General features: G+C 37.1%; 1 pseudogene; it reads left to right on the top strand.

The window, feature by feature from the left end:
• Positions 1–9,875: 9,875 nt before the first annotated feature.
• On the top strand, positions 9,876–12,229 carry LOC149160483 (L-type lectin-domain containing receptor kinase IV.2 pseudogene; annotated as a pseudogene).
• The last annotated feature ends 3,346 nt before the right edge of the window (positions 12,230–15,575 follow it).

The following is a 15,575-nucleotide window of genomic DNA, read 5'->3' as shown; positions in this document are numbered from 1 at the left end:
TTTTATAGTGATTTCGGATCCGAGTGATTTGGGGCTTTCCTTCACTGAGGGGAACGCCATGCGATATGTGATTACCACTTAGCGCTACTTGCGTATAAAAATCCACCTCTGTTCCTTGATCTGGCCTCCGGTTTTGCCAGTTTTGTGCCATTGAGCTTTACCATGGGCCAACGGTCTGCGCGCTTGACCGAGGGTCCTCATTGCTCTGCTCTGGCCACAACTGCAATTGTTATGAGGATTCCTTCTGATAGCTTCGATCTTTTCTAAGACTTGAATCTTTTAGCATAATTTGAAACAGTCATGAAAACTTAGAGAGTTTTTAGGATCCAATTCGAATCACGTTCTTCCCACTGAAAAAGCTTTTGGACCACCAAAAATTGGTTTTCAAGCATCAATCAAGTGAGGTTATTGCTTCCTCACTTGCTCAATATCTATTCATTTCACACTGCTTGGCTTTGAACCTTTGAGTCCGATCCTGAGGTACTCAGCATTTCCTTTGCGTGTAGTTCTTACCTTCCTGTCCAGAACTGTATCTTCCTGCAACTCATTAAGATATTCAGGTAACAGATCATCAATAGAAGGAAATTGACTCTACTCTTTAGGTTCAAATAGTCTCAAGATGTCTACATTAACAACTGAGTAGATATGCATGTAAGCTGGTAGATCAAGGCGAAAAGAATTCTCACCAATTTTCTCAAGTATCTTGAAAGGTCCATACCTTATTGGCTTTAGCTTCTTTCCTTCACCTTGCATTCTGTCTTTGCTGATATACAGCCAGACTTGGTCACCAACTTGGAAACTATGCTCCATCTTATGCTTGTCATGCCTTGCCTTGTACTTGGCTTGGCTCTTTTCTAGCTATTCCCGTACTACCTGGTGAATCTCTTAGATTTGTTCAATGAACTTGGTTGCTTTGTAAACATCACCGTGTCCATCAACTGCTATGTCTTTACCAAAGACAAAATCCAAGGGAGACCTTGGTGTGAAACCAAAACAGGTCTCAAAAGGAGATCTCTGTGTAGAAGAATGTTTAGCTCGGTGTAAGCATGCTGCACATAGCATAAATGTTCATTCCAAAGTTTGGGATGCTTGCTACAATAGCCTCTGAGCAACTAGATCATTATCCTATTGACCAATTTTGTTTGGCCATTTGTTTGCGGATGAAAAGCTATGCTTTTCTTCAGTCTGGTGTCCATTAATTCGCACAAACTTGACCAAAATTTCCTAGCAAATCGGGTATCTCGATCAGATATTATGGAAGTGGGTAATCCAAAATGAACCCATACATGCTGAAAGAACAACTTTTCAGTTTGTTCAGCTGTAATCTGTTTGTTACAAGGTATTAAAATACACATTTTGCTGAACCTATCCACAACAACATATAAATAGTCATGACCTTTCCTAGATTAGGCAGTCCTCCGACAAAGTCCATGGAAACACTTTCCCAAGGATGAGAAGGAACTGGTAGTGGAGTGTACAAGCCTAGTTTTCTATTGCTAGGCTTGCTTTTAGCACACATGGTACACCCTCTTACATATCTAGAAACTGTCTCATTCATTTTCAACCAATAACAAAATCTTTGCAGTTGTGCAACAATTTTACTTATACCAAAGTGACTTGATATTAGAGAAGTGTGTGCTTCTCGAATTATTTTTACTCTTTCAGTTTGTGGAATGCATAGCTTCCCACAATGATACAAGAGTTGGCCCTTAATATGATAATCCAATTCTTCTAATCATTTGCCTTGACTTAAAGTTGCATATACATCTTTAAAATCTATATCTTGAGCATATTGTTCAATGTAGCTCTCATGCAATACTGAATTATGCTTAAGTATAGTAGATGCATTCATAATTGGTCTAGATAACATATCTACAACATTATTGTGTATGCCCTTTTTATATCTGATGACTAAATGAAACTGTTATAGAAAACCATCCATCTATAGTGTCGTGATTGCTGCAACTTAGTTTGGGAGTGAAGATACTGAAGTGGTTGATGATCAGTATGTATAACTGTCTCTTTGCCCATTAAGTAATGTTCCCACTTTTTCACACTCTGTACTAATGCATACAATTCTGTATCATATGTGGGATAGTTAACTACTGCATAATTAAATGTCTCAGAATGATAACATATGGGTTTATCGTGCTGCATCAACACTGCTCCCATGGCATACTCACTGGCATCTGTTTCAATCTCAAATGGTCTTTGAAGATCGGGTAGTGCTAGTACTGGTGTTGTACTAATCTTTTCTTTCAAGGTGTTGAAGGCTTTCTGTTATTTTCCTCCCCACTGAAACACCTTGTTCAATCCCGTTAAAGCATGTAAGGGAGTTGCAATTAAGGAAAAGTTAGAAATAAACTTTCTCCAATATTGTGGTGCTCCTAAGAAGTTTATAACCTTTGTAGCAGATTTGGGTTTAGGCCAGTTTACAATGATTGCAACCTTAGAGGGATCTATCTTCAATTCACCACCCCCTACTATGTCCCAAATAATTCAAAGATGTTTTGCCAAATTCACATTTTGATAGTTTAACATAAAGTTTTTCTGTTTTCAAAACATCTAGTGCCTGTTTAACATGCTTTAAATGTTCTTCCCATGTTTTGCTAAATATAAGAATGTCATCCAGATATACAATAAAAAAATCATCAAGAAAAGATCTGAGTACATCATTCATTACTCTCATGAAAGTAGCAGGAGCATTAGTTAAGCCAAAAGGCATAACCAGCCACTCATACAATCCCTGCTTTGTTTTGAAAGCAGTCTTCCATGCATCTTTCTCTGCAACTTTGACCTGATGATAGCCACTATGCAAGTCTAACTTGGAAAAATAAACAACTTCTTTTAACTGATCTAATAGATCATCTATGCGAGGAAGGGGATAATGATTTTTGCTCGTTATCTTATTCAGTGCTCGGTAATTAATGCACATTCTCCACAATCCGTCTTTCTTTTTCACCAAAACAATTGGAGACCCACATGGTGATGTGCTAGGTCTGATGAACCCCTTCTCGAGTAGTTTCTATACCTGCTTCTTGATTTCTGCATTCTCTAAAGCAGACAACCTGTACATTCTGATGTTAGGCAATGGAGCATCTTGCTGCAAATTAATATCATGCACTATTTCCTTTTTGGGTGGCAGACCTTTATGTTCTTGAAACAATACATCATATTCTGAAACAACTTTTTCTAAATCAACTTGTTGTTTAGCATCACAACCCTCAAATACATTGGTTTTATCAGGTTTCCTTTCCTTTACAACCATCAATAAAAAATTGTTTGCATGAATTTACAATTCGTTTCATCTGCCCTGAGTTTATGAGAGTATAATTATTCTTGAGCTTATGAGCTCTTACAATATATTCGATTCCATCTTTAATGAGTGGATACTTGTTCTCAGCTCTATAGAAAATAGCTTTTTTATCATACAAGTAAGGACTTCCTAAAACAATTCCACATATATCCAAAGGAACTATATCTAACTCAACCTCATCTACAAATGCTGACCCAAAAGAAAATCTAAGTTTACATTGTCTAGTCACTTGTAGCTTTGCTTTGTCACATAGCCAACCTAATGGATATGGTTTCTTGTGAGGTGTGGTTAGTAATCCCAACTTCTTTACAATTGCTTTAGAAATTAAATTTACTTGTGAGCCACTATCAAACAAAGTATCAATCTTTTGATGGTTGGAAATAACTCGAATATGAAAAAGCTCACGTCTTTTTCTCTCATTTCTTCATTATCAGTAGATTGTGTAGAATGCTAGTAGATGCTTCAGAATTTTTACCTTTTATACCTATGGCTACGATTGTTGCTTCATCTCATGAGTCTGACCCCAAATCCTTTTGAATAGCTACAATAGTCTTCTTCTTCTTGCCCTCGAACTTCTTAGGTTTCAGCTCTGGATGCAGAATCCAGCAGTGTTCATCATCATGCCCATCCTTCTTACAGTAAGTGCATGAGGACTTGCTCTTCTATACAGTGTTTGTCTTCCTCTCTTTCCATTTTTGTTTTCTTTTCTCCTTATTTTTGCTTGCAGTGGGTTGGGATGATCCCCCAACTTCTGGGTTCCCATTCTTACCTCTAGCTTCTAGATGCGTAGCCTGGATAGATACCTCATCTATGCTAGTGGGATTAAACATGAGGATAGTGTGCCTCATGTAGTTATGTAGACCACCTATGTACTTCAACAAAGTCTCAGGTGAGTCTAAAGAAATTCCTAAAATCAAAGCTCTTTTCCTAAATTCTTGGGTGTAACCTTGTACACTTTGCCCTTTTAGTTGTCGAAGAGTTTTCCAACTCATCATGGCTTGCTACATGTAGGCTAGTGGATAGAATTTCCTTTTAATTGCAGAAACAAATTCACTCCAGACAGAAAGAATCTTACCATGTTTCTTCATGTCAGCTTGTGTCTTGCCTTCCCACCATACCAAGGCAGTGCCCCCAAAGTGTAGGTTGGCCAGCTGAATCTTACTCTTTTTTGAGTCAATGCTCTACACTCTGCAATAAACATCAATCTGTCTGATCCAATTATCCAACTTCTCTGCATTCAACTCTCCATCATATATTGGTAAATCAAATTTAACATCTAATTTTATCAAAGATGTCTTCTTTTTATTTTCAGGGCTATTAGGAGGCGTGAGAAATTTTTCCTCTTTCCCTTTGCCTTTGGAGTGGTCATGGAGGAGAGATTCTTCTATTCCTTTGTCTTGTTTGGAGCTTGATGAATCTTCATCTCTATGTTTCTTATAGTCCCTATACATTTCCTCCACCATGGATTTCAGGGTTATAAAACTATCCATGAACCGGGGGTCTGATTCCAAGGGATTTTCTTCTGACATTTTCCTCTTAGAATAGACTCTTCCAATTTTCGGGTTAGTTTCAGCCAATTCTCCTTCTCCTAATTTAAGCTTTGATCTAGTTAGCATTCAACAACAAAATCTAGCACAAGCTTGTCTAACCTTAATAACCCTAAGCTCTGATACCACTTGATCTGGAATTTATCTAGGACAAAGAATGAAAGGTATTATAGACTCATGTGCATGGATGTGCCTATGTTACTTATGCAACGGATCGATAAGATTGCTAGAATACATAAACACTGAGGCAATCAGAAAAAACATAACAGTCAAACATGTAAACAAAACAAGTTTAATAAGGAGTTCACCCAATGCTCCTGGGTTACGTCTCCTGGTCCAACCTTTCAGTGGTGGCCTCTCTATTATGTTTTCAAGCAGAGATTTTACAACAATGAGCTTGATTCAAGACTCACTAAACAGAATGAAGTCAGTAGGACTGGAGTGCACAGACTCTCCTTACTGAAACTTGACCTCTGAGGGTCACAGTAGTATGACAGGCCTATGTCGAGGAGCTGTTTGAACCTCTCAAGCCTTCAATGGAGTACACAAACTCTTTGACTCTCTCTTGCTCTATCTGGCTCGATGCTGCCTTCAGGTCAGCTTGACTTCTACTCTCTGTTCTCTGCTATTAGCTTTCTGCATCTCTGTGTGTTGCCCCCCCTCTTCTTCTATCAGTTCATGGCTTTAAAGCCAGTCTGTTATTTGATTGCTCGTTTCCTCTTCCTGACCTTCTGGTTTCCTTTCCTCTGTCCGTTCAAATTCCTCTATTCTGCGTCATCATCACTGGGTAACGCCTCGCAGGGAGGTGGCCATCTGTTTGCTAATGAACTAGGTGTCAGATTCCTTGAATCATACTCGAATGATTGTTAAATCTGTTTGCTTCAAGATCGCCCGCGAACACGAATCCTTTGCCAACTCATCATTCACGTTAAACTTCAAATCCCCTGTCATCTTGCTTTTTGACCTATCAAATTCGGTCAGTCATCAGGGCGTATCTCGGCCGTCGATCTGGATCCCCTAGATCCTACGGTCGTCCTTCATATTGGGCGGACAAGTCGCATGGCATTTACCCGTCCGATGCGGGCAGTTTTCTCTCTCTTCCATCGGATGCGTGTTGCTTGATGTGTGGCATCGGGCAGGACTCAGTCAAAACTACTTACTGCCTCGAAGCCTTCCGATATCCTGCCGGTTTTGGGGGATCCCACACTATGGAACCGAAACAGTTACTTTTCTGAATTTTATAGCGACTTCGGATCTGAGCGCTTCGGGGCTTTCCTTGACTGAGGGGGGCGCCCTATGATATGCAATTAGCGCGTATCAGAATCCACCTCTGTTCCTTGATCTGGCCTCCGGTTTTTCCAGTTTTGTGCCATTGTACTTTACCATGGGCCAACGGTCTGCGTGCTCGACTGAGGGTCCTTGTTGCTCTGCTCTGGCCACAGCTGCAATTGTTATGAGGATTCCTTCTGATAGCTTCGATCTTTTCTAAGACTTGAATCTTTTAGCATAATTTGAAACAGTCATGAAAACTTGGAGAGTTTTTAGGATCCAATTCGGACCAGTTAAGGAATCCAAAATTGTACATCAACAAGAGTTGCATCATGATAAGTTGAGTTTTGTTTCAACTATGAAGAAAAAGTAGCGTATGGTTTCATCTATGTCAATACTTTCAAGCTTGCTAATTGGTTTACTACTGTTTAGTGGCGCCTAGATATTAGCAGCAAATATGAATGTAGATGTGGGTGAAAAGGGAATCGATATACTTTTCTATTTGTGTGTTTTACTTATAGTGGTATGGATGAGTAAAGTGTACAGATTCAGAACAGGGTGGACATATACCAGCCAAGTGGGAAAACAAAACCCACATTTTTTTAATGGAATTTAAGACTTTTGGTGGTCCAAAATGTCTCAGTGGGGAGGAAATGATCCAAAATTGATCAATGGATGAGCAAGGATCTAGAAAATGCCAAAATTCAAAGTTATTGGATTTGAGTGAAAGCAGTGTCATCGCATAGAGCTCGAAAAACAATCCCAACGCAACTTGAATGGGTGAAAACCGAGTCCATATATCAATGTTATTCAAAGTCAAAGTTTTTTGGGAAAACTCCAAAAAGCGAAAGTTGAAGTCAAAATCAATGGGAATTCAAAGTCAATGCTGACTGGATGATGACTAGGCGCTGACATGGCACTACTGCCTGTGTGATGAGGTTGAAGTTGACAAGTGCCAGGTTTTGGTTGGGTGCATGGGGAACAATCCCAATGCGACACGTGGCCCTTTTAGAGGGTGGCACGTGGCCTCGTTAGATTCACCAAGCATGGGGACCAATCCTAAGGAAACATGTGGCCTAGTCGGATTCGCCAAATTTTTTTGAAGGGTCGAGCAGAGCTAACAGGATTCAAACACGTGACCTATCCAACACAAACTCCATGCCATTACCAATACACCGTCAGCATGCTTCGGTATAACAATGGCAAAAATATGTATTTATTGTTGTGTATTATGGCAAGTGGGGGTAAGGTTAGCGGAGCCCGCCACATCTAGTGGTCTTGCCAACCCAAAGCTATGTTTTAATCGGCGCTAACCATAATCCAAAACAACAGAATCACCACTATATTCAACTTACCATGCAGGGGTTATGTCTTCACCACTAGTATTCAAACTTTGGTTATAACAAATATGATGCAGAGGTTTCAACTCTATATCACGGGCTCTAATGTGATACCACCACCAAAAACTACATGTTATATTTGATATGTAGTTCAACGACAATGCCACGGGGTTTAAAACTATGGGTTTGGGTTATAAATAATATGTTAAATATAGAGCGGGTTTGTAACAATAGAGCCATATTGTTATATGGTTATAACAAATGCACTATGTAATTAAATCCATTGCTATGTTTTCCATTAGGGTTTAGTCACAAACATTATATATATTGAATGTTATGCCATGGAAAAGATAGAGAGGTGAGCTTGGCATTTTGAGAGGAGTTGTGGCATTTTATGGAGCAGAAGAGCTTTGGGAGTAGCTTTGAAGATTTGGAGGCAAAACTTTGTAGGATTATTCCGAGAGTTGTAGGAGGTCTTTTTCTCAGCCGTAAGTTGCGTTGGAATTTTGAGGTCTAGCATGACACAATTGGACTAGTCAAAGATCATTTTGATATAACTTTGATTTAGTTTGATGGCTTTCAAGATTTAATATAAAGGCCTCCTCGTTGAAGATGAAGACCCAGAGATGTAGGCTTGAAGATTACCGAACTCCATTAACAATTATTTATGTCGCTATTCTTTGAAAGTTTGTTGTTCTTACTCGTTGCAAATTTCTTATAAGTTCTTCATGCTTAAATGTTTATGTACTTAAAATGGTGTTTTTCAAAATCGTGCATTAACACTTTTTAAAAGTTAATAAATAATAAAAGATTAGATATGAGATCAACCAATAATTTGACTCAAGTTACTTGGATTTTTTTAATTTATTATTCTATAGAACATTGTTATTGTTAAAAAATTACATAATATCAAGTAAAAACATAATTGAAATAAATTTTTCATTTAATTTTAACATTTTTTTGGAATGATTTAGAAGGGTAATTTATTTTTTTTTTAATTAAGAAAAACGATTTAATTTATGAATAAGATTTCAAAAATTTTCACTATTAAAATGATTAAAAATAAATATTTAATATATCGCAAAAAAATAAAATATTTATATTCAAAATAAAATGATTAAAATAAAAATTTTATATATCTTTTTTTTTTTCTAGTTAAGACTAACCTAAGTACCCACGGGGGATTTGAACCAGTGACCTATCACAAGGAGTGCCTTAACAACGCACCCATTCACCGTCAATCCAAAACCCCATGGGCAAAAATTTTATATATCACAAAAATAAAAAAATTATTATTATATTTGTGGTAGCAGGATAGAAATGTATTGAGTTTTCATTTACTTGCTATTGGTTTTTCTTTGATTAAAAAAATTTAAAATCTATCCAAAGTTTAACATTATGAAATCAAAATTTATTTCTATTTATCTCAAATATGATTGGTTTAAATGTCTTCCCTTTTATTGTGTAATGATGGCAAAAATTGACTTTTGTGTACACTATTATTAATTACTATGTACTATATCACTAATTACTATTTACAATAAATATAAATAATTTGAAAAATAACATTATTATTAATTACTATGTACCATAAACACAAATTGTTTGTATAAATTCAAAAATTTCATTTTCTCATTGGTGTAAACTATTGAATAGACAATTTTTATGGGTTTTATTTTTTAATTTAAAAAATATAAATTTGAAAAAAATATGTAAAAATAATATGTGTACAATTCTCATTATATCAATTTATACTCTAATGACATGACATGTGTACTATAATATGAACATTATAAAAAAATTGCCATCATTCAATATTAAATAAATAATTATTAACTTATCATTCTCTTCAATGTCAATTAATTATTTATATATATATATATAAATAATATTTACCAAAAATATGTTTAATTATATTTAAAAATTAATAAAAAATATTAAACAAATATTTATATAATTTATTTTACAATTTTATTATTGTTTGGAGTACATACAACATATCATCATAACATTAAAATATTTTATTAAACTAAATTACAAGAAAAAACTAATTATACACCCTTATTTATATTCATAATAAAATAATTAAAAATAAATATGTGGTATAAATATAATTTAATGTATAAACAAAATAACTTTAAAAAATTAGCTTTTTCCGTGATAGTACAGTTTCTAGCAAAACAATAATTTTAAACATTGGATATAAATCAGACTAAGGCCTTGATATATCACTCATATAAAAAATATTTAAATAATATTTAATAATAAATATTTATATTTAAAATATGATTAATAATTATAAATGATTGGGGGACCAATAATGATGTATGAATCTAAATATATGATTTGTGAACTAACTACATTTTTACGGTCTGGTCTAATTTATATCTAATCTATTACGGCATAGCTGGCCGTCAACATTGCTGTGTAGATGGCAGTCAACACTGCTGTGTAACCATAGATGCTGATGGCAATATCAGATTGTTGAACTTAAGATTCATTCATTTGTTCGTGAGAGAAATTTAGTTCATGCGAAAGAAAAGAATGGTGATGATTCCATGTCGCAGCCCCCTCCTCCGCCTGATAGCCTTCAGCTACCTATTAACACCAATTTTTGCTGCACAGACCATGGAGGAGGATCATCGAAACACGACTTTCGCTTTCAACAGATTCAATAGAAGCAATTTATTCTTGGGAGGGGGTGCTTCAGTCATGCCCTTCGTACCTGTGCTTGTCCTCACAAATCACTCGCATTTCATTTCAGGCCACGCGCTGTATTCAATTCCTCTGCAGATGAAAAACAAGGAGACGGTTTGCTCCTTCAGCACTACCTTCGTTTTCTCAATGGTGCCTCCTCCCTCTGGCGTAGGCGGTCATGGAATAGCCTTCGTCATGATGCCCCACAGATCTCCCTTCGGCGCTCTGGCAGCCCATTATTTGGGCTTGCTAAACAACACCAACTGCGGGCAGGCATCCAATCACTTGCTTGCAGTGGAGTTCGACACGATTAGGAACCTGGACTTCAAAGACCCAGACGACAACCACGTGGGCGTGGACATCAACGACCTCAAGTCAGTGGTGACCAAGCCTGCCGGATATTGGAATGGGGAGGACAGATTCCAGGGATTGAGCCTCAAGAGTGGACGGAACATACAGGCCTGGATCGATTACAATCATTCACAAAGCCGCCTCAACGTTACCATCACATTGGCCGGCTTGCCGAGACCTCAGAGGCCATTGATATCTCTGAAAATCGACCTGCACAACGTTCTGCAAGAGAAGATGTTTGTTGGATTTTCAGCGGCCACGGGAGCCTTCGTGGAAGACCATTACGTTCTGGCGTGGAGCTTCACCACCGAAGGCACGGCGCCGCCCCTTGATGTGTCGCGTCTCCCTTCACTTGCTAACATGGATTCCAATCATCCGGACCGCGGACTCATAGCCGGCATCACCGTGGCGATTGTTGTTATCGTCTCACTCGCGATTGGCGCGGTCCTGCTTCTGAAAAGAGCGAGAAACAGGGAAACGATTGAAGAATGGGAGCAGGAGTACTGGCCCCATAGATTCACTTACAAGGATCTGAGCATCGCCACAGGCAGGTTCCGGGGCGAAAACGTTTTGGGGCAAGGGGGTTTTGGCAAGGTTTACAGGGGCGTTCTCCCCAGCAGCGGCCAAGAAGTCGCAGTGAAATGCATAACGAAGGAGTTCACTGAGGGAATGAAAGGGTTCGTCGCAGAGATCTCGAGCATGGGACGCCTACAGCACCGGAACCTGGTTCATCTCCGGGGCTGGTGCCGGAGGCAAAAACAATTATTCATCGTTTACGACTACATGCCCAACGGCAGCCTGGATAATCTCATATTCGGGAACCCAACAACAGTCCTGCCGTGGCATCGGCGATACGCGATCCTGAAGGGCGTGGCGGCGGGGCTGCTGTATCTGCACGAGGGATGGGAGAAAATGGTCATCCACAGAGACATCAAGTCGAGCAACGTGCTTCTGGATTCCGAGCTCAACGGGCGGCTAGGAGACTTTGGCCTCGCTCGGCTTTATGATCACAGCGAGAATCCTCAGACGACGCATGTGGTGGGAACGCTGGGTTACATAGCGCCGGAGCTGATACACACGGGGAAGGCCTCTCCCAGATCGGACGTGTTCAGTTTCGGGGTTTTGCTGTTGGAGGTGGCATGCGGGAGGAGGCCCGTGGATCTGTCGAAGGACGCCGAGCAAACGATTTTGGTTGAGTGGGCGTGGCAGCTGTACAGCGAGGAGAGGCTGGTGGAGGCATCGGATCCAAAGCTGGGGAAGGCATATGATGCGGGCGAGATGGAGAAGGTGCTGAAATTGGGGTTGTTGTGTTCTCATCCAGAGCCAGAGAACAGGCTGGGCATACGCCATGTCTGCGAAATATTGGAAGGCGAAGCTCCTCTTCCGGACATCTGCACGGATTGGTCAGACGTAAGTATTATGTGTTCTGAACCCATAGCTGGCCTTTCTCAGGTATATGGGTAATCATTTTTGGAAGTAGAGGTCGGGCAGAAGCCGGTCACAAGGTATATGCTCAATCAAGCCTTCGCTAATTCAAAACCGCAGTCGGTTCCAATGGTCGAATACTGTATGCTGCGGTCCACAGGTTTTTCCATGGCATCTTCGCTAACGAAAATTGAAAATGGTTTTCTCATTCGAGAATTATTTCGAATTAATGTATGTATTTGCTCTGATAGTACAGAGTGCGAAAAAGTGGGAACATTACTTAATGGGCAAAAGATAAAAAAAAATTGAAAATTGTTTTTTATTATTTATATATTTATTGTAATATTAATATTATATTATTTCTTTAATTGTTGAGTTATAATGGTTTTCCTATTCTACTAAAATATATATATTCTCTCTTTTGTAGAAACTAAAAAGATAACATTAAAGCTAAAAAAATATTTTAGAATGTTCTCAATTTGAACTACATATCATCGATAACATAAATATATTTTTCCAACATTTAAAGATAAAATTGCAAGGAAAAGCATTTTGTTGCAAATAAGTTTCTAAATAATTATCTTACTTAATATACTATTTAAATTGGTAAATGCAATGCAAAAGTGAAGCAAGATGCGCACAATACATTGTAAAGTTATTAAGCTTTTGAGATAAATAGAATTAAGATCTTATTTTAAATTATATATACACTTTTGAATTTTGCTTTGGTTATGGTAAAAATGTGCATTTATTTTTTTGTTTAATATATATATATATATATTACTTTAAAACAACGATTTTTTTTTCCATTTCTTATTAATTTATGGTGATTTTTTCTCGACGAATGCAAATTTGCTTCATAATTTGTATTTAAAGCAAATAAGGAAAAACAAAGTCTAGAAGAAAATAGGGCTTAGACATATGTATTATTAGCACTTATACTTCTAGGGATTAGACATTTATATCATTAGCACTCATACTTATAGGACCTAGACATATGTATCATTAGCACATGACATTTTATTGAGAGAAAATCTTATTTCCATGTACATTTGATTCTAAATATTTATTTTTTATTTTTATTTTTTTATGTGTGTTATTGTTTAATTGTATTTATTATTTCACCACTATGTAGCTAAACTTTCTTGAAAAAAAGAACCATAACTTTTCACAAAACCTATACAATAAGTTTGATTAATGTCTCAATGAACTTAGAAACATAATTGTGGAGCTTATATGACATCATAGTTACTTGCTTCCATTCGCCATTTATATGATATATCCAAATATAGGGTCATGATGAGAGAGTACTACTCAAGTGGCGTCAATAAGGAAGAGATGAAAAATATGGATATAAACAAAACTAGTATTGTTCTTGTTCATTGACCTTAGAACCAAACACTTGCCTAGTTCAAGAAAGGGGAATCATTCCATGGACTCATGAACATCCCAACATGGAGAGATAACTAGATGGATCAATAGCTTATGGTATTTGGAAAACCTCCTTGCAATAATAGAGAGCTTCCCTTGTATTCTTTTGGGAATTATGTGCAACTGAGTTCATTCTAGGTCTCCATGCCAATTATTTTAACATTGGAGAATTTTAGGGGATTGGTCTTGGCTCTTCTCAAGCCCAAGAAACTACCACACATAACCCATTGAGAGGTTATCCCATTCCTAAGTTATTTTTAGTACCCCTTCACACCCCACCCCACCCCCCAGCCACCCCACCTCAAATATGTGATTCAATTTGCAACTATTACAATATCATTCTTGACATGTAGTACTGTGTTTGTCACAACTTCCCATCAAGAGCCATCATCTAATGATCTTATTCCACTATCTCTAAGTAGGGACTTCAGATCAGATAACCATTCTAATTCTAGCACAATTGTCAACGCAAAAGCTTGAGAAAATTGTAAAGTTCCAGGACTTGAACCTATGACCATAAGATCTTTTGGTGGTGTTTTGGCATTGCAATTTTCATATTTCTAAGTTTAATTCATAGTTTGATAAAAGCTACAAAAATTATTTGAGTCATGGATTAAGATAACAATGTAGAAAATTATTGAAAAACCATGGAGAAATTCAATTTTCCTAACCTGCATCCAATCCTTCCATCCTTGAATTTGCTAAAAAATCCAAGATAATATGAGAGGGAGTATTGGATTATGTTATTGTCTCATTTGACTCTTGTGATTACTTCGTAGAATTTATGGTCTTATATCCCAAATATTCTTTTTGGAACATCCCATGATCCTTGATAGGCCCAGGCTTGCTACCACAAATGCTTTTATTAGTTGAAAATCTAGAAATATGTTTATTTCACATGGGGATTTAGTGAAACAAGAGACCTTATACCCACCTAAAAAATCCCTCACTTATCTAGAAAATATTCTATGGTATAACAATGGCAACAATGATGGAGAATTTCTATAATCGTATTTGCAATAGATCAAGTAATGAACTTCAAAGAAAACATTGAGGAAAGCCAAATGAACACTTTGCTCTAAAATTTAGATTTTACATAGAGTTTTAATTTGATGTGTAGGAAAATAGTGTTTCAACATCCCCTTTTACATTTTGTAATATCGTGGCAACCACCACCTAGAAAAAATAGTGCTACAACATGCCCATTGGTATCAACCAAAGTGAATTTTTGCATATAAGTTCTCAACGTACTGAATCCTAGCAGGAAAAATTGATCCAAGTCCTACAAAAAAAAATAAAGTTCTTTTGCATGATACTACCATGAAATTAAAGGTATACACCTTAACACTTTCTCTCATCATATTATAGTTAGAGTGATTCCCATCTTATTAGGTAACCCCAAAGGAATATGAACCTAGCCCTTAAAGAAGTAGTTAAAGATGAATTGCAAAAGCTTCTTGATGCCAAATTTATCTATCAAAAAGGTCTCACCTATTGTAGTAGTTCCCAAGAAGAATGGTAAATAGAAAATTTATGTGGATTTCCAAGATTTAAACAAGGCCACCATGAAGGAATATTTTTATCTTCCATTCATTGACCAAGCTCTAGAAAATCTAACAAACAAACTGTATTTTTTATTTTTGGATGGTTTTAGTGGCTATCATCAAATATAGATTGCACTATATGATCAATACAAAACCACGTTCACAAACCCATGGGTTACATTCACTTATTGAGTGTTGTGTTTGAATCGTTTAATGTTGTGGCACATTCCTAAGAGTAGTGCTATGAATCTTTTCGTACTTAATCCATAACCATGTTGCAATGTACATGGATTATTTTATTGTTTATGCTGATTCATTTGAGGAAGCGTTAGAGAACCTTGGAAACTTCTTAATCAAATGCCAAGTAACTAACATTTCCGTAAGTAATGAAAAATGTTACATGTTGTTAAATAAAGGTGTTGGTCTTTGATATATTATCTCTTTTGTAGGGATTGAGGTAGATCATAATAAAAGAGAAGTGATTTCAAAGCTTCCAATATTTAATAGGTTAAATTTCATGTAAGTTCTATTGAGATCCGCCATTGATATGGTCAATAAGCCATGGATGCACCCGAAAAGTGTGCACTCGTTGTTGAATTGAGGCTTATGTGATCCATATCAAGTTTAAGAGAAGATCTTCGACGAAAATCACAAG

The sequence above is a fragment of the Pinus tabuliformis genome, chromosome 5_2, assembly GCF_031772625.1.
Source record: "Pinus tabuliformis cultivar Carrire ecotype Pingquan chromosome 5_2, CPIR1, whole genome shotgun sequence".
Taxonomy (NCBI): Eukaryota; Viridiplantae; Streptophyta; class Pinopsida; order Pinales; family Pinaceae; genus Pinus; species Pinus tabuliformis.
This window is presented reverse-complemented; position numbering and strand designations above follow the sequence as displayed.